Source organism: Cynocephalus volans, chromosome 8 (assembly GCF_027409185.1).
Source record: "Cynocephalus volans isolate mCynVol1 chromosome 8, mCynVol1.pri, whole genome shotgun sequence".
Classification (NCBI taxonomy): Eukaryota; Metazoa; Chordata; class Mammalia; order Dermoptera; family Cynocephalidae; genus Cynocephalus; species Cynocephalus volans.
The window spans coordinates 105,006,879-105,032,511 of NC_084467.1; positions in this window are offsets into that span (position 1 = coordinate 105,006,879).

The following is a 25,633-nucleotide window of genomic DNA, read 5'->3' on the forward strand; positions in this document are numbered from 1 at the left end:
AAAATTGACAAACCATTAGCATGGCTAACAAAAAAAAGAAGAGAGAAGACTCAAATAACAAAAATTAGAAATGAAAAAGGCGATATTACAACTGATTCATCTGAAATACAAGGAATCATTCGAGACTACTATAAACAACTGTACGCCAACAAATTTGAAAATCTGGAGGAAATGGATAAATTTCTGGACACACACAAGCTCCCAAAACTGAACCGTGAAGACGTAGAAAATCTGAACAGACCAATAACAATAAAGGAGATTGAAGCTGTTATCAGAAGGCTCCCAACAAAGAAAAGCCCAGGACCAGATGGATTCACAGCAGAATTTTACCAAACATTCAAAGAGGAATTGACACCGATTCTTTACAAACTATTCCAAAAGATTGAAACGGACGCAAATCTCCCAAACTCATTCTATGAAGCAAACATCATCCTGATACCAAAACCAGGTAAAGATATAACCAAAAAAGAAAACTACAGGCCGATATCCTTGATGAATATAGATGCAAAAATCCTCACTAAAATACTAGCAAACAGAATACAGCAACACATACGAAAAATTATTCATCACGATCAAGTGGGATTCATCCCAGGGATGCAAGGTTGGTTCAACATACGCAAATCAATAAATGTGATACACCATATTAATAAACTCAAACACAAGGACCATATGATCATCTCGATAGATGCTGAAAAAGCATTTGATAAAGTTCAGCACTCATTCATGACAAAGACCCTCAATAAGTTAGGTATAGAGGGAAAGTATCTCAACATAATTAAAGCCATATATGCCAAACCCACTGCCAATATCATCCTGAATGGGGAAAAGCTGAAAGCTTTTCCTTTAAGAACAGGCACTAGACAAGGATGCCCACTCTCACCACTCCTATTCAACATAGTGTTGGAAGTACTAGCCAGAGCAATCAGAGAAGAGAAGGAAATAAAGGGCATCCAGATTGGAAAAGATGAAGTCAAACTGTCCCTGTTTGCAGATGACATGATCCTATATATCGAACAGCCTAAAACCTCTACAAAAAAACTCTTGGAATTGTTAAATGATTTCAGCACAGTAGCAGGATACAAAATCAACACACAAAAATCAGTAGCATTTCTTTTCTCCAATAGTGAACATGCAGAAGGAGAAATCAAGAAAGCCTGCCCATTTACAATAGCCACCAAAAAAATAAAATACTTAGGAATTGAGTTAACCAAGGAGGTGAAAAATCTCTATAATGAGAACTACAAACCACTGCTGAGAGAAATTAGAGAGGATACAAGAAGATGGAAAGATATTCCATGCTCTTGGATTGGAAGAATCAACATAGTGAAAATGTCCATACTACCCAAAGTGATATACAAATTCAATGCAATCCCCATCAAAATTCCAAAGACATTTTTCTCAGAAATGGAAAAAACTATTCAGACATTTATATGGAACAATAAAAGACCACGAATAGCCAAAGCAATGCTCAGCAAAAAAAATAAAGCTGGAGGCATAACACTACCTGACTTTAAGCTATACTACAAAGCTATAATAACCAAAACAGTATGGTACTGGCATAAAAACAGACACACTGACCAATGGAATAGAATAGAGAATCCAGAAATCAACCCACACACTTACTGCCATCTGATCTTTGACAAAGGCACCAAACCTATTCACTGGGGAAGGGACTGCCTCTTCAGCAAGTGGTGCTGGGATAACTGGATATCGATATGCAGGAGAATGAAACTAGATCCATACCTCTCACCGTATACTAAAATCAACTCAAAATGGATTAAGGATTTAAATATACACCCTGAGACAATAAAACTTCTTAAAGAAAACATAGGGGAAACACTTCAGGAAATAGGACTGGGCACAGACTTCATGAATACGACCCCAAAAGCACGGGCAACCAAAGGAAAAATAAACAAATGGGATTATATCAAACTAAAAAGCTTCTGCACAGCAAAAGAAACAATTAAAAGAGTTAAAAGACAACCAACAGAGTGGGAGAAAATATTTGCAAAATATACATCTGACAAAGGATTAATATCCAGAATATATAAGGAACTCAAACAACTTTACAAGAAGAAAACAAGCAACCCAATTAAAAAATGGGCAAAAGAGCTAAGTAGGCATTTCTCTAAGGAAGATATCCAAATGGCCAACAGACATATGAAAAAATGCTCAACATCACTCAGCATCCGGGAAATGCAAATCAAAACCACATTGAGATACCATCTAACCCCAGTTAGGATGGCTAAAATCCAAAAGACTATGAACGATAAATGCTGGCGAGGCTGCGGAGAAAAAGGAACTCTCATACATTGTTGGTGGGACTGCAAAATGGTGCAGCCTCTATGGAAAATGGTATGGAGGTTCCTTAAACAATTGCAAATAGATCTACCATACGACCCAGCCATCCCACTGTTGGGAATATACCCAGAGGAATGGAAATCATCAAGTCGAAGGTATACCTGTTCCCCAATGTTCATCGCAGCACTCTTTACAATAGCCAAGAGTTGGAACCAGCCCAAATGCCCATCATCAGATGAGTGGATACGGAAAATGTGGTACATCTACACAATGGAATACTACTCAGCTATAAAAACGAATGAAATACTGCCATTTGCAACAACATGGATGGACCTTGAGAGAATTATATTAAGTGAAACAAGTCAGGCACAGAAAGAGAAATACCACATGTTCTCACTTATTGGAGGGAGCTAAAAATTAATATATAAATTCACACACACACATACACACATACACACACAAACCGGGGGGCGGGGAGGAAGAAGATATAACAACCACAATTATTTGAAGTTGATACAACAAACAAACAGAAAGGACATTGTTGGGGGGGAGGGGGGGAGGGGGGAGGGAGGGAGGTTTTGGTGATGGGGAGCATTAATCAGCTACAATGTATATCGACAAAATAAAATTAAAAAAAAAAAAAAAAAAAAAAAAAAAAAAGGAAGATTAAGCTAACTGAAAAAAAAAAAAATAAAAAAAAAAAATAAATCCTGTGTTTCTCTGTTAAAAAAAAATAAAAAAAATAAAAAAAAAAATAAAATGTTATAGATATATATTTACATGATAAATATATTTTTATTTTTATTTATATACTGTTACAGCCATAATTGGAAAATAAAATTTGCTACAGGACCCATATGGAAAGCTCCTCTGTGGCCAAATTTAGGAGGGCACTACTTCACAACTACTACATATCAAACATGGTGACAATTACCCCCCTAGCTTCTCACTGCCAATCATTCAGCTTCTTGCCTTCAGGAATCAAATGGTTTTAGGAGAGGATGATTCATTCACTTTCTGGGGATGATAGATTCCCTTTTTTTTTTTTTACATCCTAGGATAGCTGCTCTGCTCAGGGGAGGAAACACTGTCTCTGTTCCACCGGACCTTCCCCAACCCCATGCTCTTTCTTGCCATCAGAAAGATTGATTCCCAGGCAAAAGAAGAATTGCATGGTACTGCAGCCTGCCCAGGTTGCAACCCAAGCTATGTTTCTTCTGGTTTCATACCTCCATAAGTAGAGAAGAACATTTCAGCTCAAGAAGAATCTCTCTTGAATTTAACAAAATAAAATAAATATTTATTACAAATAGGGATTTAAACTTCATTGTCCCCCCCACCCCCACCCCACCAACTTTTTCCTCAGCTTTCTGGGCCAGGCTGGCAAACTAAGATTCTAAGAAGTTTTGTGGTTTATACAAATTTTCAAGGCAGCTCTAATTTCTAACAACATTCTAAGTCCAAAGTAGCTCAAACTACCATCTTTACAAATCAATTATTTAGCCTGGTCACTGGTCTTCTCATATGATGTTTCCTGTAAAAGTGATCTTGGAAATCAAGATACTATTTTTTCATTGAAACAAATGAGAAGTTCTTGCTGAAATAGCAGCCTGAATCCAACTCTATATTTGAGGACTGTACCCCACTTCCCAATAACTCTGTCCAACTGTACTGTAGTTCAAAGCCAACTGAAAAGTCAAAAGATTTTAATTCATTTCAGACAAAATCAGACTCCTTGTTTCTAGAAAGTTAATTGTAAATTAAACAGAAACACATGTATTCAATTTTCCTATGCCCTCCCCCCCCCCCGCCTTACCTTAAGATAAACAAGGGCTTAGAAATTAGGGAGTTGGGGATGGCAAAGAACTTGTTTCTGAATATACTTAGATGTGATAAGACCAAAATCCTCCACAAAAGACTTATGTACAATTGTCTAAGCATCAATGGGAGTCCACTTGCCCAGCTCTATCTCCCCTACCAACTGTACCCTAATTGAAAGGGAAAATGACATTAACCTCTCTCTCTCGCTCCTTACATACGCAAGCCCCTATAAGTCTTCATCTTTTAAAGTACAGGGTCTGTTTAGTATCAAGAGATAGCCAAGATTCTGCCTTCTTCCCCTAATATATGCCAATGTTTTAATTAAGATACAAAAAACTAACAGGAGACCTGTCCCATACCTAAAGCAGAGCTGAAATGGATGAACAGAAGAGTGTACTGTATCTCATTTATGTGACAACATCACAAGGTGGATGTCCAGTTATACTGATTCTGCCCCTGGGGCCCCTCTGGCTGTCCCAAGTGAATGGGATAGGCGGGCTGTTAAACTCTCCCATGCTATTTACCACACCATTGGACACCATTTAACATTAAATAATAACACATAGGAACTTGGTATTCTTGATATGAAGAGTAGCTATTTAATTTATGCAGTTCAGTTGAATTAAAATAGACATAGTTATCTGGTTTAATATTTTCTGCAGACATATACAAATTATGGTTGTTAATCTTGTTGTTAAAATATTTTATGCTAGGTCCAGGCATCAATTGGGAATAGTATTTTGTTACTATTAAAACAGACCAATCTAAAGTAGCTTAAATAATGTAGAAGTTAATTTCTCTGTTCTGTAAAATAAGTCCTGAAATGGAAATTGAAGCTGATAAGCATGGTTCCGTTCATGACCTGGACTCCATTTCTCCCTTTAGGATCCAAGAGGCTTGTTTATCTTTAACTCTCATTAAGATGTAATTTTCTCAAGGGCAAGGATTGTTTCTTAGTTACTCTTTTAGCCACAGCACCTGCCACATACTGGTTCTAGAAAGTATTTGTTAAATAAGTAAATGGGTAGAGAAAAGTATTAATAAATAAATGAAAAACAAATGAAGAAAAAGTATAGGGAAGATAGAATTTAATGTACAATTACTGCACAATGTAGAAGTACATTTATTGATCAGTACCTCATTAATGGAGGTATTTGTTATACTTGTATACATCGGAGAAAATCTTACGGGTAAAAGTGATATTTAGAGTGGGTATTGAGTAATGAGCAGGAGTTGAATAGAAAATGAAGTTATATTTTGGTGCTAGAAACATTGGATTTGGAGTTAAAAGACTGGCTTGCAGTCCTAACTCAACCATTGACCTAGATGTGTAATTTTTGACAAAGTAAGAAAAATTGCCTTTATCTTCATCTATAAAATGGAGATAATAATAACTAGGTACTTTGTAGATTCTTGCAAGGTTTTCCTTATTTGCTCAACTCTTCTTTTAAATGTACACCATCTCATTTTATTCCAATGTTTCTTGTAAACTGTCCTATAAAAAATGTGTACATTCTTAGGAACTTGTCACAGAATTTTTTAATGTAATTATTATCAAATAGATTGAACATTCCTTCAGTTCCAATATTCTGTTTAGTGTCTATTAAATATTTTAATTTTTAACTTGTTTATTCAATTTATTTATTTATTTTGGGGCAATATTCCAGTCCCTGAGGATTTTGCAGCAACCATGACAAGTGATGAGAATCTGTTTCTTCCTTTCTGGTGAATAAGACAGACAATAAAAAAGAAAATACAACCTGAGGGAAATGTCCTGAAAGTGATAAGAGAGAAATGACAGCCATTTTAGTCAGGGGTTATGGAAAACCTGTCTGAGGAGTTAATATTTGAGCTGAGATGTGAAGAAGCCATGATTCAGCCATATAATGAACTGGGGAATAAACATCCCAGGCAGAGGGTATAGCAATTGCAGTGACTGAAAGCTTTAAGAGTTTGAGAAACAGAGAGGACATGTTAGAGTAATATTAGATGTTATAATAAATAAACTCTAAAATCTCAGTGACTTAACAGAGTAAAAATTAATTTTCCATTCACTTAAAGTCTAATTACTGGCTGATGGTTTTTTCTTGTTTTACATTCTGCATATTTAAGGTGTACAACATGATGTTTTCATATACATATCTTGATATATGTGTGTATATATACACACAGTGAAGTGACTACTACAGTCAAGCAAATTAACATACCTATCATTTTACATAGTTTCTGCTCATGTGTGGTAAGAGTAAGGTACAACGTTGTAGTTATGTAGGATAAATAAGTCTGAAAATCTAATGCATAGCATGAGGACTATAGTTAGTAATACTGTAGTGTAAACTGGTAATTTGCCAAGAGAGTAGATGGCTGGGATTTTCATAAACATCCAGCTAACAGATGAAGAAAGAAAGGATTGTGCTTGGGGAGCCTTGATGGTCCAGGCTTAGAAGTGATGCCTGGCTCCTCTATTCCCATTTCACTGGCAAACTCTGTCAATGGCCACACCTAATAACAAGGGGTGATGAAAAACATCATCATAAGATCTGAGCCTAACTGAGAGTTCAGAGAACCAATTTGCTGAGGAGCTAGTCAGTCTTTGACATAGGAGGCCAATGTTGGTAGAGGTTAATCAATGAAGAATAGAGGGAAGAAGAAGGAGAAGGTAAAGGAGGAGGGGGAAAGGAAAGGTAGGGAGTGAGAAAAATAGAATAATTTGACTTTGAGGAGCATGCAGGAGAAAAATGCGCAAGGTCTTATAGCCAGTTTTCAGCATGAAAGTGATACGATCAGCTTTACCTGTTTAAAAATCCTCTCGACAGTGGAATGAATTTTAGAGGGGCAAGAGTGCAAGGTTAAGTGGCTACTGGAAAAGTTCGGCTCAATCTGATATTTGACAAAGGCACCAAGTCTACACACTGGGGAAGATACTGACTCTTCAGTAAATGGTACTGGGATAACTGGATATCCATATGAAGGAGAATGAAACTAGACCCATACCTCTCACCATATACCAAAATCAACTCAAAATGGATTAAAGAATTAAATATACATCCTGAAACAATAAAACTTCTTAAAGAAAACATAGGAGAAACACTTCAGCAAGTAGGATTGGGCACAGACTTCATGAATATGACCCCAAAAGCACAGGCAACCAAAGGAAAAATAAACAAATGGATTATATCAAACTAAAAAAGCTTCTGCACAGCAAAAGAAACAATTAACAGAGTTAAAAGACAACCAACAGAGTGGGAGAAAATATTTGCAAAATATACATCTGACAAAGAATTAATATCCAGAATATATAAGGAACTCAAACAACTTTACAGCAAACAAACAAACAAACAAACAAACAAGCAACCCATTTAAAAAATGGGCAAAGAAGCTGAATAGGCCTTTCTCAAAGGAAGATATATGAATTGCCAACAGACACATGAAAAAAATGCTCAACGTCACTCAACATTCAGGAAATGCAAATCAAAACCACACTGAGATACCATCTCACTCCAGTTAGGATGGCTAATATCCAAAAGACTGAGAATGATAAATGCTGGCGAGGTTGCAGAGAAAAAGGAACCCTCCCCCCTGTTGGTGGGACTGCAAAATGGAGCAGCCTTTATGGAAAATGGTTTGGAGGTTCCTCAAACAATTACAGATAGATCTACCATATGACCCAGCTATTCCACTCCTGGGAATATACCCAGAGGAATTTAAATCATCATGTCAAAAGGATACCTGTACTCCAGTGTTTACTGCAGCACTATTTACAATAGCCAAGAGTTAGAACCAGCCCAGATGTCCATCATCAAATGAGTGAATATGGTAAATGTGGTATATCCACACAGCGGACTACTACTCTGCTATAAAAAAGAATGAAATACTACCATTTGCAGCAACATGGATGGACTTAGGAAAAATTATATTAAGTGAGATAAGTCAGGCACAGAAAGAGAAATACCACATATTCTCACTTATTTGTGGGAGCTATAAATAAATAAATAAATAAATACACAAAAAATTGGGGGGCAGGGAAGAAGATGCAATAATCACAATTCTTTGAACTTGTTAAGATAAGTGAACAGATATGATGTTCACTTATCAGATATGATGGAAAGGAGAGGGGAGAGTTGGGGGAGGGAGGATTCAGTAAAGGGACACAAAATCAACTACATTGTATATTGATAAAATAAAATAAAGTAAAATAAAAAATCATAATCAAAAGAGGGAAAAAAAAGTTTGCCTCAAAGATAACTGTGGTTTGCTGAATATTGACAGAGGATAAGGAGAGAAGCTGTTTGATTTGAGATATATTTTGGAGGTAAAGCCAACATGCATATAGATGATTAGTAATTATTTTTTGAATAAATTAATGAATGCATAAACAATGAGTCCCAACCTTTACCAAATACATCCTGTGTCAGAATCTGTGGTAGAAATGTTGATATGGATTATGCCATTTAATTGTTACAATGATCTTATAAAGTGGATACTATTATTCTCTCCATTTTACGGATGAGGACATTGAGACTCAGAGAGTTTAAATTACTTGCTCATGCTTATACAAATAATTTGAGGCCAGAAGGTCCTTCCTTTTACAGTCTATAGTATTCCATTGTACATGTATACCACATTTTCTTTTTCCATTCACCCACTGATGGACACTTAGGTTGACTTTGTATCTTGGCTACTGTGAATAAATAATGCTGAAATGAACGTGGGAGTGCAAATATCTTTTTTGATGTACTGATTTCAATTCCTTTAAGTATATACCCAGAAGTGGAATTGCTGTGTCATATGGTAATTCTATTTTCAGTTTTTTGAGGAACTTCCATATAGTTTTCCAAAATGGCTATCCTAATTTACATTCCAACAAGAGGAAATTCTGTCATTTGTGACAACGTGGATGAACCTGGAGGACATTATGCTAAGTGAAATAAGCCGGGCATAGAAAGCTAAATACCTCATGATCTCACTTATGTGAGGTACTTCCAAAAGTTAGCAGAAAATAGAATTAAAAGATAATACAAATCTTGCCATGAAATTTTTGAAGAGCCCTTATATGTGGAATCTAAAAAAGTCACATTCATGAAAGCAGACAATAGAATGGTCGTTATCAGAGGCTAGAAATGGGGGGGGGGGGACAGAAAGAGGGGACTTTGGTCCAAGGCTACAAAGTTTCAGTTAGACACAAGGAATAAGGTTTAGTGATCTGTTGCGCAGCATAGTGACCATATCTAATAATAATGTACTGTATATTTCAAAATTGTTAGAAGAGGCTTCCTCTCTAACCCCCTCTGCACACAGTAGCTCTAAGCACACACACACACAGGACTTTACAAATGCTTAGAGAATAAAAGATTAAGTAAAACTAAATGGCTAAAAGAGTAAATTTTAAGTGTTATTATCACAAAAAATAAGTAGATGAGGTAATGGATATGTTAACTACCTTGAGTTAAACTTCCTACGATGTATACGTATATCAACACATCAAATTGTACCCCATAATGAACTTAGAGAAAGGTATATAAAGTTGAATAAGCCAGATATAGAAAGAGAAATATTGCATGTCCTCACTCATAAGTGGAAGCTAATAAATAAATTAAACAAATAAATAAGAAGAAAGAAAGAGAGAATGAACAATCACAATAATAAGTTGAACTTCCAAAAGTAGAGAACAGAATTGTGCTTATTAGAGGGGGAAAGGGGGCTGGGGAAGGGAGTTAGCAAGAAATTGGTTAAGGGCCACAAAGAATAATTATGTTGTGTAAAGATGAGTATACTAATTAACCTAATCTGATCATCATGTATTTTACACAGGTATTGATATTCAACTCTGTACCCACAAATATGTATAATAATTATGTTTCAATAAATAAATTTTAAAAATTAAAAATGGTACCCCATAAATATATACAGTGATTATTTCTCAATTTAAACAAATTTTTTTAAATTTAAAAATAATAATGATTTGAGGTTGAGCCAGGAATAGAACACAGGCATTCTGATTTCAGTGCTCTTATCCTACTGGCCCTAAATAATCCACAATTTTCTCCTAAAGGTAACAAGCCTATTAATGACAATTTTCAAATGTCCCCAAACTTCCAGACCACCCTTCCTCCTAGTTCCAGCCACACAGAAAATTCCCAAGAGGTATTGTCAAGTACTACGTGTAAACTCAAAGATGTTGGAGGTATTTATGGTGCCCCATCTTTTGGGGGAGTTCACATCTTGTTTCTGAAATCCCTGCCTTTGGTAACTCCTGTTAAAGGCAGTTGTAATGTACTTGTAAGATCAATTGCTTAGAGGAGAGTCTGTTCTGAATTAGAAAATTGTTGCTGCTGAGGAGCCCCTGGGGGATGGGGAGTTGGGGGGGCTGCACATGGGTTCAGCATGGCAGGCCCTATGCTGATAATAAATGGGGGGATGTGGCCAGGAAGGCCCACAGAAAGAAAAACACTTAAGCCTCTTGATGAAAGGCCATACGAGAAGGTAAGTGTTATAATTCAACTGAAAATAAAAGCCAGCGGCAGGTTATCCTTCCTTCTAAGCAGACAGTTTACGGGACTGCTTTCCTGCAGCTACAGTGGCAATGATGGATTATCTGGGAAGGTGAAGCAGCTGAGCTGATCTGCCCCCTCCTCTTCCACTCCCAAATTCCCCTCAGGCTACAAGGTTTCAGGGCAGCTTCAATTCCTCTTAGCCTCTACTTTCCCGTGGTTCCCAAGACAAGTCCCAGGAGTTACCAGGCCTGGAGAGCATCCCTCCAAGCTGTTTCCTGAAACCCAAGCCTGAAAGACAGGAGTTGGCCCTCAGGTGCTTGCCAGACGCCTGTCATTCATGACCCTGCTAGCAAGAATTGTCTAGAGCTAAGAAGGAGTGTTTGAATCTGGCCTTGCTGGGAGCATTGGTTCTTCAAGAGTGGCTCATTTATGGTATGTCTGGAGTGAGCTTTTTATTTCAGGAGGCCCTCAGCAAGCTTTACTAGAGGATACAATATCAAGGATTGATTGGGTGGAGGGGGCGGCAATGAAGGAGTCACTTCCTGCCTATGCCTTTTAATGAAGACGACTTTGCTTTCTGCTCTTCCTGCCCCTATCCTGGTACCCATCGTGATCAGCTTGAGTTGCCAGCCCTTTCAAAGCCATTTTATTTATACTAGGCACTCTTTGGATCTCTCAAAACTTTCCAAGAGCTATAAAGATACCAGTTTTGGAATTCCAGGGCTTTTGGAAAAATACAATATTTTTTGATACAGAAGCCATCCTGGAGTCTCTCAAGTCTCTACATGGGTAGCTATCATGCTTCCTGTTCAAAGCCTGGCCAGAATCTCTAGACTTAAAGCAAACAGAGATAAGATGACAGAGAAGAGTTATCGGTCTTTATCCATTTCTTGCTTGTCCTTCTGATGATCTTGCATTTAAAATTTGATGCAATATGTAGTCCCACGGAAAGAAAGAGAAAAGTAAAGAACCAATCCATATCAGGAAGGTCTAAGTTATGTGTCAGGAGAAGATAATTCTCCACCAAGAACCACTTTATCTTTTAGTCCCAGTCATGTTTACTTTTCAGGAAATCCCTTTCATACGATTCCATGAAAACTTAACCATTTTCTGCCATATCAGTTTTATGCAACCTGGAATAAGAAACCCTACCCACACAATTGTAACTGTTACATCCTCTAAATTTTAGCATTGAAGGAATGTGTGGTTTTAGACTGAGACAAACCCGGGTTCGAATTATACTATTTAAGGTGGGGCCTTAAGCAATGATACTTTTTTTTAGCTGTAAAATTTAAGTAATTGCTGGCAAACTACTGTGGGAATTAAATGAGATGTGTAAATCTCCTGACAATCATGAAATATCCCTTTTTTTCAGTAGAAAAAGTGCCCTTTTCTACTGAAAACAATTTGAATTGAACTAGAAAGAGAATTGAGATTTTCCTTTCTTCTATAATTCTCTATAATATATTTTCAAGGAAGTAAAAGCAGGGATGGTTGTTTTTCTTCCTAGTTATGATAGTAATATGATCTCTTGTATGTACACAACATGTGATGCTTTCCAAAGAATGTTCACATTCACTTTGTATTACATTTATTCTTCAGAGCCATTCCATAATATACACTGCTTGAACCCTAAGTCTGTAGCAGAATAACTATGATTTAATAGCAAAGAAACACAGGTTTTAAGACTGGTGATTTAGAAGAGAGAGGGGGAGAAAGGCAGGAGGGGGGAGAGAGAACAGACTCTATTCCTGATCACCAAGACTTTGTATTCCAGTTGGAACATAAAGCCAGAACATGCAAGAGCCAAGAAAAATTTTTGCCAGGACGTGATTAAGAGCAGAATGAGTGAAATTCACAAATGTCCCCTTTCTTCAGAGAAGGGCGGGAGCAGCATGAACTGGAGGAGCACAGAAGGTCCTGTGGCATATAAGCCAGGCCTTGCAGGAAGAGCAAACGATATACAGAAAGGGTGAGCAAGAACTATGCACTCATGGCAACAGCCAATGCCAGAGGTTCTCAACCCTGCCTGCACATTAGAATCACCTGGGGAGAGTTTTTAACCTTCTGACATCTGGTCCTCACCCCCAGAAAGTCTGCTCTAATTGGGCTTCGGTGGGGGCCACCCATCAGAATGTTTAAAAAAAAAAGCCTCCCCTAGTGATTCCAGTGTGAAACAAAGGTACCGTACAAGTATATTGTAGATTTAACAATTTCCAGAGAATGATATGTAAATCTCTCATGATAAAAACAAACAAACAAACAAAAAATCTTTGTGAGACTTTAGGAGTTCAGGTTTTATCTCGTGGATTTTCTGTCAGTCTTCCTGAACAAAGATATGTGATATCTTCTATAAAGTATGTACCCTGGAAGTGTGTCATCTAATCCCACATATTGTGATTAGGGTGTATTGTCACACTAACCAGGCCTTTGGTTTTAGTGCAAGGTCTAGGCTACCATTTGTTCATCTGTCACACAGAGTGGGGATAGACTAACTCAGAGGACTTCAGATTGGGCTCCATGATTTAACCTGAGGAACAAGAGTCGCCCACTAACTTTAACCAGAGAAGCTTCATTTTTATCTACTTTATACATCTGCCTCTAATAATAATTTATTTATAAAAGGAACAAGACTAGATGTCAGCAAAATGGCAGAGTAGGCAGCTCCAATGCCTGTTCCACAAGAGTACTATTCACAATAGCAAAAAAGTAGAAATCACCCAAATGTCTGTCAATGGATGAATGAGTAAACAAACTGTAGTGTATAAGTACAATAGAATATTATTCAGTCGTAAAAAGGAATGACATACTGATTTATGCTACAATGTGGGCGAACCTCTGAAACATTACACTAAGCTGAGAAAAAAACAGACACAAAAGGCTACATGTTGCATCACTCCATTTGTGTGACATCTGGGATAAGATAAATTCATAGAGACAGAATGCAGATTGGTGGTTGACAGGGCCTGAGAAGGTGTGGGGAACGGGAAGAATGTACTTAATGGGTACAGGGTTTTCCTTTGGAGTGATGGAAATGTTTTGGAACTAGGTAGAAGTGGTGGTTGCGCAGTATTGTAAATGTACTGAATGCCACTGAATCGTTTACTTTAAAATCGTTCATTTTACCTCAATAATTTTTTTTAAAGGAATGAGAACTATTGGGTTATATAATAGTTAAGGTCCATCTCTGCTCTAAAATTGTGTAGCTATGATTCTATGAAATAAATATATTTTTTAAAAGTATAATAAGGGTCAAGGAAAACAAAAAGAAGGTGCTCTGAGAGCTCAAATGAAGAGTCAGGGACAAAAGGAAAAGCTTCTTGAAGGAGACATTTGAGACAGGTTCTGAAAGGCAGGGAGAGTTTTACATGGAGATGGCAGGAGAGCTTTCATGCGAAAAGATGGAGATAGGAACTTGTGAAGGAGCAACTGGTGGGAGAACTGGGTCCATGCATGGGATGGAGATCTACAGCTGGAAATGTGGGCCAGAGCTACACCGAGGAAGACCTTCAATGCCAGAGTAAAATATTTAAACTTTATTTGGATTCAAGCCGATTGTCTTTAAAAGCGTTTGAGTAAACAAGTGATATCATTAGAATTCTGTGTTACCATGGTGGCATCAGAGTATAAGGGGAAAGCTGCAGAGAGGCAGCGCAGTGGTATGGTTGAGGGTAAGGACTCTGAAACCAGACTGCCTAAATGTGAATCCCAGCTCTGCCACCCTCAAGCCAGGTAAACTTGGGCAAGTTACTGAACTTGCTCATGCCTCAGTTTTGTCATCTGTAAAATGGAAATTATTCACCTCATAGAATTGCTCTGAGGATTAAATAAATTAATTCAAGTACTTAGAATAACACATGGAGCAGAGTAAGTGCTTGATACATTTTAGTTGCTGTTTACTGAGGAAGGAATAAATACGTGTGTTCAGGAAATAACGGCATTAGTGGTGAAAATCAGACTTGCTGGGTTACTATTCTATCTTGTGAGTGAAGAAGTACTTTGTGTGAATATTACACTGCACTTGGAAGATTGCAGATCTTTTATGTAACACTTAAGCCCAAAGAAACTGGAAATTTATTGGGGCATGAGATAGCGACCATTAACTGGGAATGAGTAAAAGAAGAATAAGACCAGGATGATGACCTTTGAAAGTATCCTCAGGTGACCTGGGAGATTTTCACATGCCCAGATTCCTCAGGAGTATATGGCAATGACTCTGGCTGCAGGGAATTCATTACTTTGGAATGGGCACATTGGCATAAACATTTAGATGAAAACCACATGGGGTGGAGCAAGGTTTGGCAAGAAGTAGTTACATTGGTTAGGACACCTGTTTATATCAGCAAGACTGAGCCAGTGTTTGAGTAGAAAGGAACAGAGCTGAGGCTGAAGTCACCTTCTGAATTCAGAGAAGAGGTAACTCCTGAGGCCACATTAGGGGAGGCACTAGCTGCTGATGTTGACAGCATTAGTAAATTCACCCCAAAGCAAGCATTCAAGTTCTTTGTATCACAGAGCAGATCTCCCTGTTAATGACTTCTGTTATCACTATGCATCTTGTCTTTACAGCACTTACATAATTAGTAATTGTAGATTTATCTGTGCAATTATTTAATTAAATTCTGTCTCCCCCAGTAGACTGAGCTTCATGAAGACAGATTTCTCTCTGGCTTTGCTTATCATTATTTCTTCAGGGTCTAGCACAGTGCCTAGCCACATATTTGTTGAATAATTGAATGAATGAATGAATGAATTACTAATAAACTATTGCATGTTCCACGTATTCTTACAACTATCTTTGCTATTGGGGGAAGCTTTCATGTACTTGTGATATTCCAACAGGTATTGAGAGGATTGATAGAAACTAGATAGGTAAAGAGAGCAGAGAAACACACTCCAGACAGAGGGAACAGAAATGAGATGAGAGAGCGTGAAACCGTCATGAATTTAGACATGTCTAATGCAGCTGGAGAGAAGAGCAGGGGAAGGCTAGTGCTCAGTGGTAGTGGAGAGATGAACAGTAGCCAGAGAAATCTGTAGAGGCTTTATTTCTATTAGACTGTATTTCTTTTCTTTTTTTTAATTGACAAATAAAAATTGTAAATATTTATGGCATACAACATGATGTTTTAATATGTATACATACATTTTGGAATGGTTAAATCAAGCCAATTAATATATGCTGGACTTTTTTTATGGGCAGTGAAAATCATTACAGTTTTTACAAGTTAAATGCCATATTTGGTGTTTTAAAAGATTATTCACCAATAAGTGAGAACATGTGGTATTTCTCTTTCTGTGCCTGACTTGTTTCACTTACTATAATTCTCTCAAGGTCCATCCATGTTGTTGCAAATGGCAGTATTTCATTCGTTTTTATAGCTGAGTAGTATTCCATTGTGTAGATGTACCACATTTTCCGTATCCACTCATCTGATGATGGACATTTGGGCTGGTTCCAACTCTTGGCTATTGTAAAGAGTGCTGCGATGAACATTGGGGAACAGGTATACCTTCGACTTGATGATTTCCATTCCTCTGGGTATATTCCCAACAGTGGGATAGCTGGGTCGTATGGTAAGATATAACAACCACAATTACTTGAAGTTGATACAACAAGCAAACAGAAAGGACATTGTTGGGGGGGAGGGGGAGAGGGAGAAGGGAGGGAGGTTTTGGTGATGGGGAGCAATAATCAGCCACAATGTATATCGACAAAATAAAATTTTTTAAAAAATAAGATAAAATAAAAAATAAAAATAAAAGATTATTCAGACATAAGTAAGAAGAATGGAAGGGAACATGAGAATGGATTCTCGGAGGCCATGACTGTGGCTTGGATGAGAGGCTGTGATAGTCTGGATTGGGGTAGTGTCAGTACAAAGGGAAAGAGGTAGATGAAAGAGTATTTAGGAAGTAGGATAATGATTTGTGAAAATACTCATGATAGCATGTGGGAGCAGGGGAAACTGAAAGAAAGAAATATCTAAACTGTTAGTAACAGTTATCATACGGAGATGCAGAGAAGTATCAAAGGGTGGTTTTGAAGAACTCGGGCTTTTGCTCCATATTGTCTTTTATCCTAAATGACGGCATAATGTAGATTAAAACAGTGCACTAATTACAATGCAAATACAAGAGTACTTCAAAAAGTCTGTGGAAAAATTTGTATTATCTTTTAATTATATTTTTTCCACCTCAAGATGTCTTGTCACAATTCCTTTCAGCCCCTAAGTTCCTCCTATACAAACTTGGCCCCAAGAAACCACCATATGTGCTTCTTAAGTTTTAAACCAACATTTTAAAATATCATTTAGTGAGTATTTTCAAATTTCACTTCATTTAATAATCACAACTTTATTGTTTTTCCAATCTTTCCAGTTAGAAAATTAAAGTACAATAAAGAAAAAACCCTGTCCTAAATTACAGAGTTGGAAATGGATAAGCCAGGGTTCAAACCCAGATGGGTCTGATGCAGGGCCCAGATTTCTCATCATAAAACTCCCTTGGTCCTTTCCTCCACCATGTGGCAAACTGACGTGAGGTTGGGCAGCCTGTCCTGAAAGTGGTTTGGAGCCCAGGCCTTAACACTAATGCAGCATTAGCATTTTCTTTACATTCATCCCCAGACATCCTTTCAGCCTAGCTTATTCTGACACCATATTTCCTATAACATGGGAAATACTGTGGTACCTGGGAGCTTTCAGATGTGGACTTGATTGAAAAGGTTGGTTTGTTTTCTTTTATGTTCTATTTCTCTCTCATGCCTTCATACACTAGTGGATCCAGATGGCTGGAATCACCAATTAAAAACAAAGAGAACACTAGGAAAGCAGTGAGAGAGAGAGAGAGAGAGAGAGAGATACCGAGTGGCAATTAGGGATGAGACAGCTGAAATGGCTTCATGATGGTAAAAATTCTTTCATTCAAGAAGAATGTGTGTGCAAATTAGAGTCTTTTTCTCCTTCTGGACTGTAAAGGCAATTTAGCATAATAAATTGCCACCAAAATTCTTTATTTCTGTAAGAAAATATACACTTGTATGCTAGATGTTTCCACAGTAATCAATGCATGCCATTTAAATTACAGATTGACTGATGTAGAAAGGTTGAAAAAGAAAAAATAGAGCCTTTCCTCAGGCTTCTGAGCTCGCCAAACCCGTCCACAGACCTGATGTGTGGCAAGTCCCGAGGCCGCCGCTCGGAAGATGGACGCGTTCAATGTCTGCCAGCCTCACTCCAAAGCAATGGCAGTGTAAGGCTTAGCATCGCAGAAACATTTTGAATGTTCAGCTTCTTATTTGGTAGGGCATATATCAGATATAAATTTCTCTCAACCCCTGGTTAGAAATAGAAGTGAGAGAGGCAGAGAGAGGGTGAGTGGGAGAAAGAGAGAGGAAAAAGAAAGGGGGGATAAGAGGAAGGGAAGAAAGAAGGGAACAGGGAGGAAAGGAAAGGGTTGGGGTTGGGGGAGAGGGAGGAGACGAGAAGGGATAGGGACAAAGGGGAGAAAAGACCTTAACCTGAAAGAACTAGGGAGAAGAATTATAGGCCACTTCAGAAAGAAATGTGGCTCTATTACTTTCAGATACCCGAGCCACAAATTAGGTTAAATCACTACTCCTGCGTACTAAAGTCACTCGGAACAAATGTAGGGAGAGCTCTCAAATGATTTCTAATTAGCTTTTCACTTGCTTGTATCTAATAGAGAACGTTGAATATGTCTGAAAGCAGGTTTATTCCAGTTTATAAAATCAATTTCGGAATTTTTTTGGTTTTTCTTTCATAGATGAACTTAGATAAACTTCAGCTAAGCCACTCTCAAAATTATTACAAATTCCAACTAATAAAATCCAAACGAATGAGGTCTGGCTGGGTTCTTTACTCTCAAAACAAGTTCAGTTTCTCCTGTGGTTTCATATTGAATGAAGCTGAAACAAAATGTTCAAGACTCATAGAAAATGTATATAGACTGTCCTTCCTGCAAGCTTGTTTCTACATCCTGTCTTGTGCACCCCCCCAACCCCATCCCCCATCTCCTCACTGGGATCTGGGTGCCTGGTATCACTCCAGAGTACTAAGGGCCACCTTTCCTAATATCTCTCCACCAGAAGGTCAGCTCCTTGAGGGCAAGGATTCTGTCTGTCCTGATCAACCCGGGCCTGGGATGTCTCAGGGCACAATTCCTATTTGTTAATAAATGTAGTTGACCTATCTGCTTCCTAGGCTGGCTTTTCCCATGGCTGCAAATAATAGGCACTGTACCCCCTTAACATCTAGATTCTTCAGGGTTGCCATCCTTGAACTGTTTCTGGTATTAACAATAACTTAGGACTATAGCTATAATTAACTTCTCTACTTTTTTTTTTTTTTTTTTAATCTTTTTCGTGACCAGTACTCAGCCAGTGAGTGCACCGGCCATTCCCATATAGGATCCGAACCCGCGGCGGGAGCGTCGCTGCACTCCCAGCGCCGTACTCTCCCGAGTGTGCCACGGGCTCGGCCCTAATTTCTCTGCTCTTTTGATCCAGTTTGTGTCCTGGACTCTGCTAGTCACCATACCTGTCTTGGTCTTGGCTCCATTTCATGATACTGCCTTCACAACTGTACATCCATCCAAGGTTTTCCTAACTAACTTCTCAATGATCAGATATGAGGCTTGTTTCAGTTGAACTGACAGAGAAGGGGCCAAATACTTAGAAGTAACTGGATATCATGTAAACAGACCAAACTTCACATCTAACCTAAATTGCTGGTTCTCAAACCTTAGTGTATATGAGAATCACCTGGGGTTTAAATTCTTTGGCTTCACCTACTGAGACTCTGATTCAATCACTGAGTCTTTGGGGACGGGAGTAAGGCAGAGATTTTTTTAATGGTTTTAAAAAAAAAAATTAGGACCCAACTGCTTTTCAAACTTTATTCATTCATGTGTTTTGAATTGAAAATACCAGAGCTATAATGGTAGTGTCAGCAAAGACACTAGACTGTTTAGCCATTCTCTGGAATCTTCTGATTTAGAGAGTTCCAGACCTGCTTTCAAAACCCTACAATTATCAGTAATCCCCTGGGATGTCATGAAGTTCTCAAAAGCAATTTAATTTCAGTTTAATTTTATTTAAATAGAGCAATTTCTGTTTAAATAAAACATTTGTGATTTATAAAGAAAAAATAAGTTATAAAATAATGTCTAAAATTCTTTCCTATAAAAATAGATGGTTAACTATGTATCTCTTGAATTTTTTTATTTGTTTAGAAAACAAGTCTAAAAGGACATTCGCTAAAGTGTCAACAATGATTGTCTCATGGATAGATAGATAAATGATAGATAGATATGGGTGTATATATACTGAAAAAGAGAAAAATGGCTTTTGACATCCAGGAACTAGATGGCATTTATAGCTAGGCCTTGATGTCCTCCTGTTGAATATAAATGATCTCACAGAACACCAACACCAGACACGGCCACTCTGACAGACTGTCTCATGGCATCCAAGAATCTTGAAGTGACACACACACACAACACACTTTGTAACATTTTGCCAGTCTAATCTCAGGCAAAAACAAGAGTACTGTGCAAACCAAAAAAATAACCAAACATTCCCTATTTTGGCTAATATAAGAGTTATTGATTATGTGTTTGTGTCCTCTCAAAATTCACATGTTGAAGCACCTAACTCCCAATGTTGTGATATATGGAGATAGGACCTTTGAGTGGTAATTGGGCTTAGATGAGGTCATGAGAGTGGGGCCCCATGATGGGATTAGTGTCATTATAAGAAAAGAAAGAGACCTGAGCTTATTCTCTTTTTACCATATGAAGACATAACAAGAAGGCCATATGAAAGCAATGAATAGAGTCTTCACCATAACTGAACCATGCTGGAACCTTGATCTTGGATTTCCAGCCCACAGAACTATGAGAAATAATTCCCTGTTGTCTAAGCCAGGGTAGTTTGTTATGGTAGCCCAAACTAAGACCATAAGTGACTGCCTCTTCTCAAATTACACCTTTATTCTCCTCCTTGTCTTTCTTCCTTCTAAATAAAATTCATTAAGATTCCCAATCAGAGAATTACCCCCCTTCTGACATCATCCATTCCAGAGAAAAGCCCCGCTTCCTTAACCTCTTCCCCAAATCATCTAACATGGGCCCAAATACAGTAATTTTTTTTTTTCTGTCTAACAACTTCTTGCTATGACACCCCATGACTCTCCACAGCATGCAGCCTCCCGCATTGCAATGAACAATAACAAGTCATTCAACTACAGATGTGTTCCTGGTGGCCTTTGGAGGGAGGGAACTGATAGAGAGTATGTATTTCCTAAATCTGTCTACTGAGAGGGCCTAAAAACAATGACCCTTTAGTAACCATGAGCATTCCTAACACTCTGATATTAGATTCTAAATATCATTCAGCTGGCTGTTCAGCTCAGTTGGTTAGAGCACAGCCTTATAACACCAAGATCATGGGTTCGGATCCCCCGTACCAGCCAGCTGCCAAAAAATATAAATAAAAAAAGACAACCCCAAAGTAAATATCATTCTTCAATAAAAAGCAAAAGAACTTTTTAGAGAAATGGCTGTTTCAAAGACTTGAGAAACCTGAAACATCTTTTGGTGCCAAGAAGTAAAGAAGAAATTTAAATGATTGGCATTTGTCAAAAGGACACAGGAGCCAAATTGAAAGGGCTCCTGATGGACAAATTTGAGACAATTTGAATAACAAAATAATAAAGATATTAATTAATTATAACCCAAAGAATAAGAATCTATCAGTCCACACTGATAAAAAGAATTGAATAAATAAATAAATGAATAAATGAATAAATAAATAAATATATATATAATTAAATATATAAATGAATGAGAGAGAAAGAACAGCTCTTCCTTACCTTAGAATTCCAATTAATATATGTAGAAGGAATGATGGAAATAGAAAAATGATCATTTGGCAAACACCAAATGTTTTAGGCAAGAATCATCAATGAATAAAAAACAAAAAATAGTGGGCAAAAGCATGATGAGAAACAGGATATAGTTTTATAGTTGCAAACTATCTAACCACAAAATATTTATTGGAAAAGGAAAAATGGCAACTTTAGAGAGAGGAAAACTGGAAAACAGGAATTTAATCAAGTCATAAAAATTAATGTCACTAGTAATGGGGCGAATTTAATCATGTGCCTCCACAGGCTGCACACAACGTCACTTCTGTGGTAATCTTAATTATGAGAAAACAAATGACATGCCCAAATTGAGGAACATTCTACAAAAATAACTGGCCTGTATTCTTCAAAAGTGCCAAAATCATAAAAGACAAAAAAAGATTGCGGGATTGCTCCAGATTATAGGAGACATGAAAACTAATGGTAATGTACGATCCTGGACCAGAAAAAAATCATTAACTGGTAAAAACATGAATAAGGTCTACAGACGTGGTAATAACATTGTATCAATGTTAGTTTCCTGATTTTGACAATTGTACTGTGGTTATGTAGGATGTTAACGTTTAAGGAATCGGCATTATGGGTATTTGAGAGTTCTAGTACTATTTTGAAGATTTTTATAAGTCTGAAATTGTTTCAAACTGAAAAGATTTTTTAACTTAAAAATTGATAAATAGACCCTACTTTTCCCTACTTCTATGTTCTTACCCTTGTTTTACCTTTGCATTAAATTAACAGAAAGGCAGTTAAACTTTAAACCTTCAAAAGCTACATGCCATAAATGCCTCCTTAGGGAATAGTTAATGCATGTGTTAGATGAGGGAAATTGCAACAAAATATATACTATCTAAATGTCTAATTGTATGCATGTTCAGTCTCAAAAAATACAAACATTCATATTACATGCAATTGCATAGGTTTCCTGGGCAATTGTGCATTTTGCAGTTTTTCCTGCTCTTTCTCCTGTTTTCTTATTGTCAATTCAGATTCTGTTCCACTTTTTTTTTTTAATTTCCTAAATGACTTTGTGTTCTTTAATATTTTTCAAAAAAATATTTTTTAACAAAATACATTAATCAACACTCGCAAAAATCACCCGTAATCCTATCCCCATTTTTAAAATTATGATTTTATTTAAATATGTAAAAATAAACCATACGCATTCTTAATTTTGTCCGTGTTACAAAGTAAAACGATGATTATAATTGTCATTATTTTACATTTGTCATGCCTAAGGCTATATCTACCCGGAGCCTCAGAAAAATGTAATCAGCCAGATGTTTGAGTCTTAAAAAAAAGGCAAATAGATGGCTATTAGAAACATCTGCTGTTTGTGGAGATTATTCCAATTTACTCAAATGTTTAGCTTCATCTAAACATTGTCAGTGTGTCTAATCTTCCTGGATATATGAACACAGATTCTGCTATCTCTGAGGTCCAGAAAACACCCCATACATATGTGATACAATTGGTCGTTGACACCTCAAGATGAAGGGATAGCTCACGTTAATATTAAGTAACATTAGTATTATCGTTTTGAAATAGTCTTGATTGCTGTGACAGATCCTAGGAATGGTAGTCAAAAACATATTCTCAAAGAGATTCCTTGTTCATAGTGATTAATCAGCCATGGACTAGGGTCCACTCAAAGTCCGATGCAACCCTAGTAACCTGGAGTGACAATATGTTGATATACTTAGAAAGAATACCTTCACTGGCATATCAGAGGCAGAGATGGCAAACAGTTAATACCAAACACTTATCCCCAAAACTTCAGTGACAGTATAGGCCTTTAGTAGGTTTTGGCACTGGCTTGTCTCTCTGAAAAGTCTCCCTATCAGAAGATGCCCCAGCCCTATAGCAGAAATCGTATGGTATGTTATGAATGCCCTTGGTCAGCAATGAGAAATAACTGTAAAATTTTATTGTAAAAATTACAGCATTAAATAAATATGAAGGACATTTGTAATCATCTTTATAATTACCTTTGGGTCAGCCATAAATCTTCTCCAGAAACCTATGTGTTAGTTGGCACAGTGACGCCACTACATAAACAGACATTACCAGGCACCAGTTACTGTATCTGTCCCTAGAAGTTATGAAGAAGTGAGGATGAGGGAGCGACAATTGTGCATGAGTATGTGTGTGTGTGTGTGTGTGTGTGTGTGTGTGTGTGTGTGTGTGTGTGTGAAAATACTACTAGAACTCATATTCCTAAGCCCATCCACCGTGTTCTGATACTTCCTTGCCTCATTTTTGAAAGTATAATATTCTGAGAATTGAAGGAATGAGTGTAGTTTGATACGTAGATTGGAGATGTCATATACTCATTTGTGTTGGAAACACTAGCAACCTCAAATACCAGTAACCCCTTAAAATAACCAAGAACATGAAGCAAGCTATTCCGTAAGAAATAGCAGATTAGATCTGAAAACTGGAGATATACTATATTTATTTTAAAATGTCTTTATTGAGATATAGTTGACATACAAATGAACTGCACATATTTAAAGCGTAAAACACAAGATTTGACATATGATTACATCTATGAAAAAAATCACCATAACAAAAACCCTAAAAGTTTCTTGATATCCTTTTTTTAAAAATAACCCCACACAATATAAAATATACAATATTAACTAATTTTAAGTGTACAGTACAGTGGTAATTATATGCAACTTAATGTGCAATAGATCTCTAGAACTTTTTCATCTTGCAAAATTGAAATTCTGTGCTTTTACCTCTCCCTCAAGCCCTTGCAACCACCATTCTACCTTCTGTTTCGAGGAGTCTGACTAGATACTTCATATAAGTGAAATCATGCAATATTTGTCTTTTTTGTGAATGCTTATTTCATTTAGCATAATGTCCTCAATGTTCATTCATTTTGTAGCATATGACAGGATTTCCTGCTGTTTTCAGTCTGGATAATATTCCATTGTATGTGTATCTATTATCTTTATCTATTCATCCAACGATGAACAATTAGGTTGCTTCAGCTTTTTGGCTATTGCCAAACAATGCTGTAATGAACATGGGTGTGCAAATATCTTTTTGAGATCCTGTTTTCATTTCTTTTCAATGATTTTTGTTTGAATTCTTTTGAATCCCACCTAGAAATAGGATTTCTGGTCATATGGTAATTCTATTTTTAATTTTTTGAAGAAGCAGCATACTGCTTCCCCATAGTGGCTACACCATTTTACATTCACAAACAGTGTACATATCCTCACTAACACTTGTTACTTTCTGGTTTTTTGTTTTGTGTTTTATGTTTTGAGGCAGTGGCCATCCTAATTGGTATGAGGTGATGTCTCATTGTGGTTTTGATTTGCACTTTCCTAATGATTAGTTATGTTGGGCACCTTTTCATATACCTGTTGGCCATCTGTGTGTCTTCTCTAGAGAAATGTCTATTTAGATTTAGTGCTCATTTTTTAATTGGGTTATTTTAGTTTTTGCTATTGAGTTGTAAGAGTTTCATATATATTCTGGATATTAAGTCCTTATCAGATAAATGGTTTAAAAATATTTCTTTCATTCGGTAGGTTGCCTTTTCATTTTGTGGATTCTTTTCTTTGTATGTAGATGCTTTTAAGCTAGATATAGACCCATTTGTCTATTTTTGCTTTTGTTGACTGTGCTTTTGGTGTCAAATCCAATAAATAATTGTCAAATCCAACATCACAAAGCTTTTCCCCTATGTTTTCTTTTTGGATTTTTATAGTTTCAGGTACAGTTGAGCATCCCAAATCCAAAAATTCGAAATCCGAAAATGCTCCAAAATTTGAAACTTCTTGAACATCAACATGTTGCTCAAAGGCAATATTCATCATATAACGCAAATAATGCAAAAATATGAGAAAACCTGAAATTCAAAACACTTCTGGTCCAAAGCATTTCATATAAGGGACACTCAACCTGTACTACATTTAGGTCTTTAATCTGAGTTAGTTTTAATATATGGTGTAAAGTAAGTATCCAACTTCATTCTTTTGCATGTGGATGTTCAGTCATCCCAACACCATTTGAGAAAGAGATGATCCTTTTCCCACTGTGTGTTCTTGA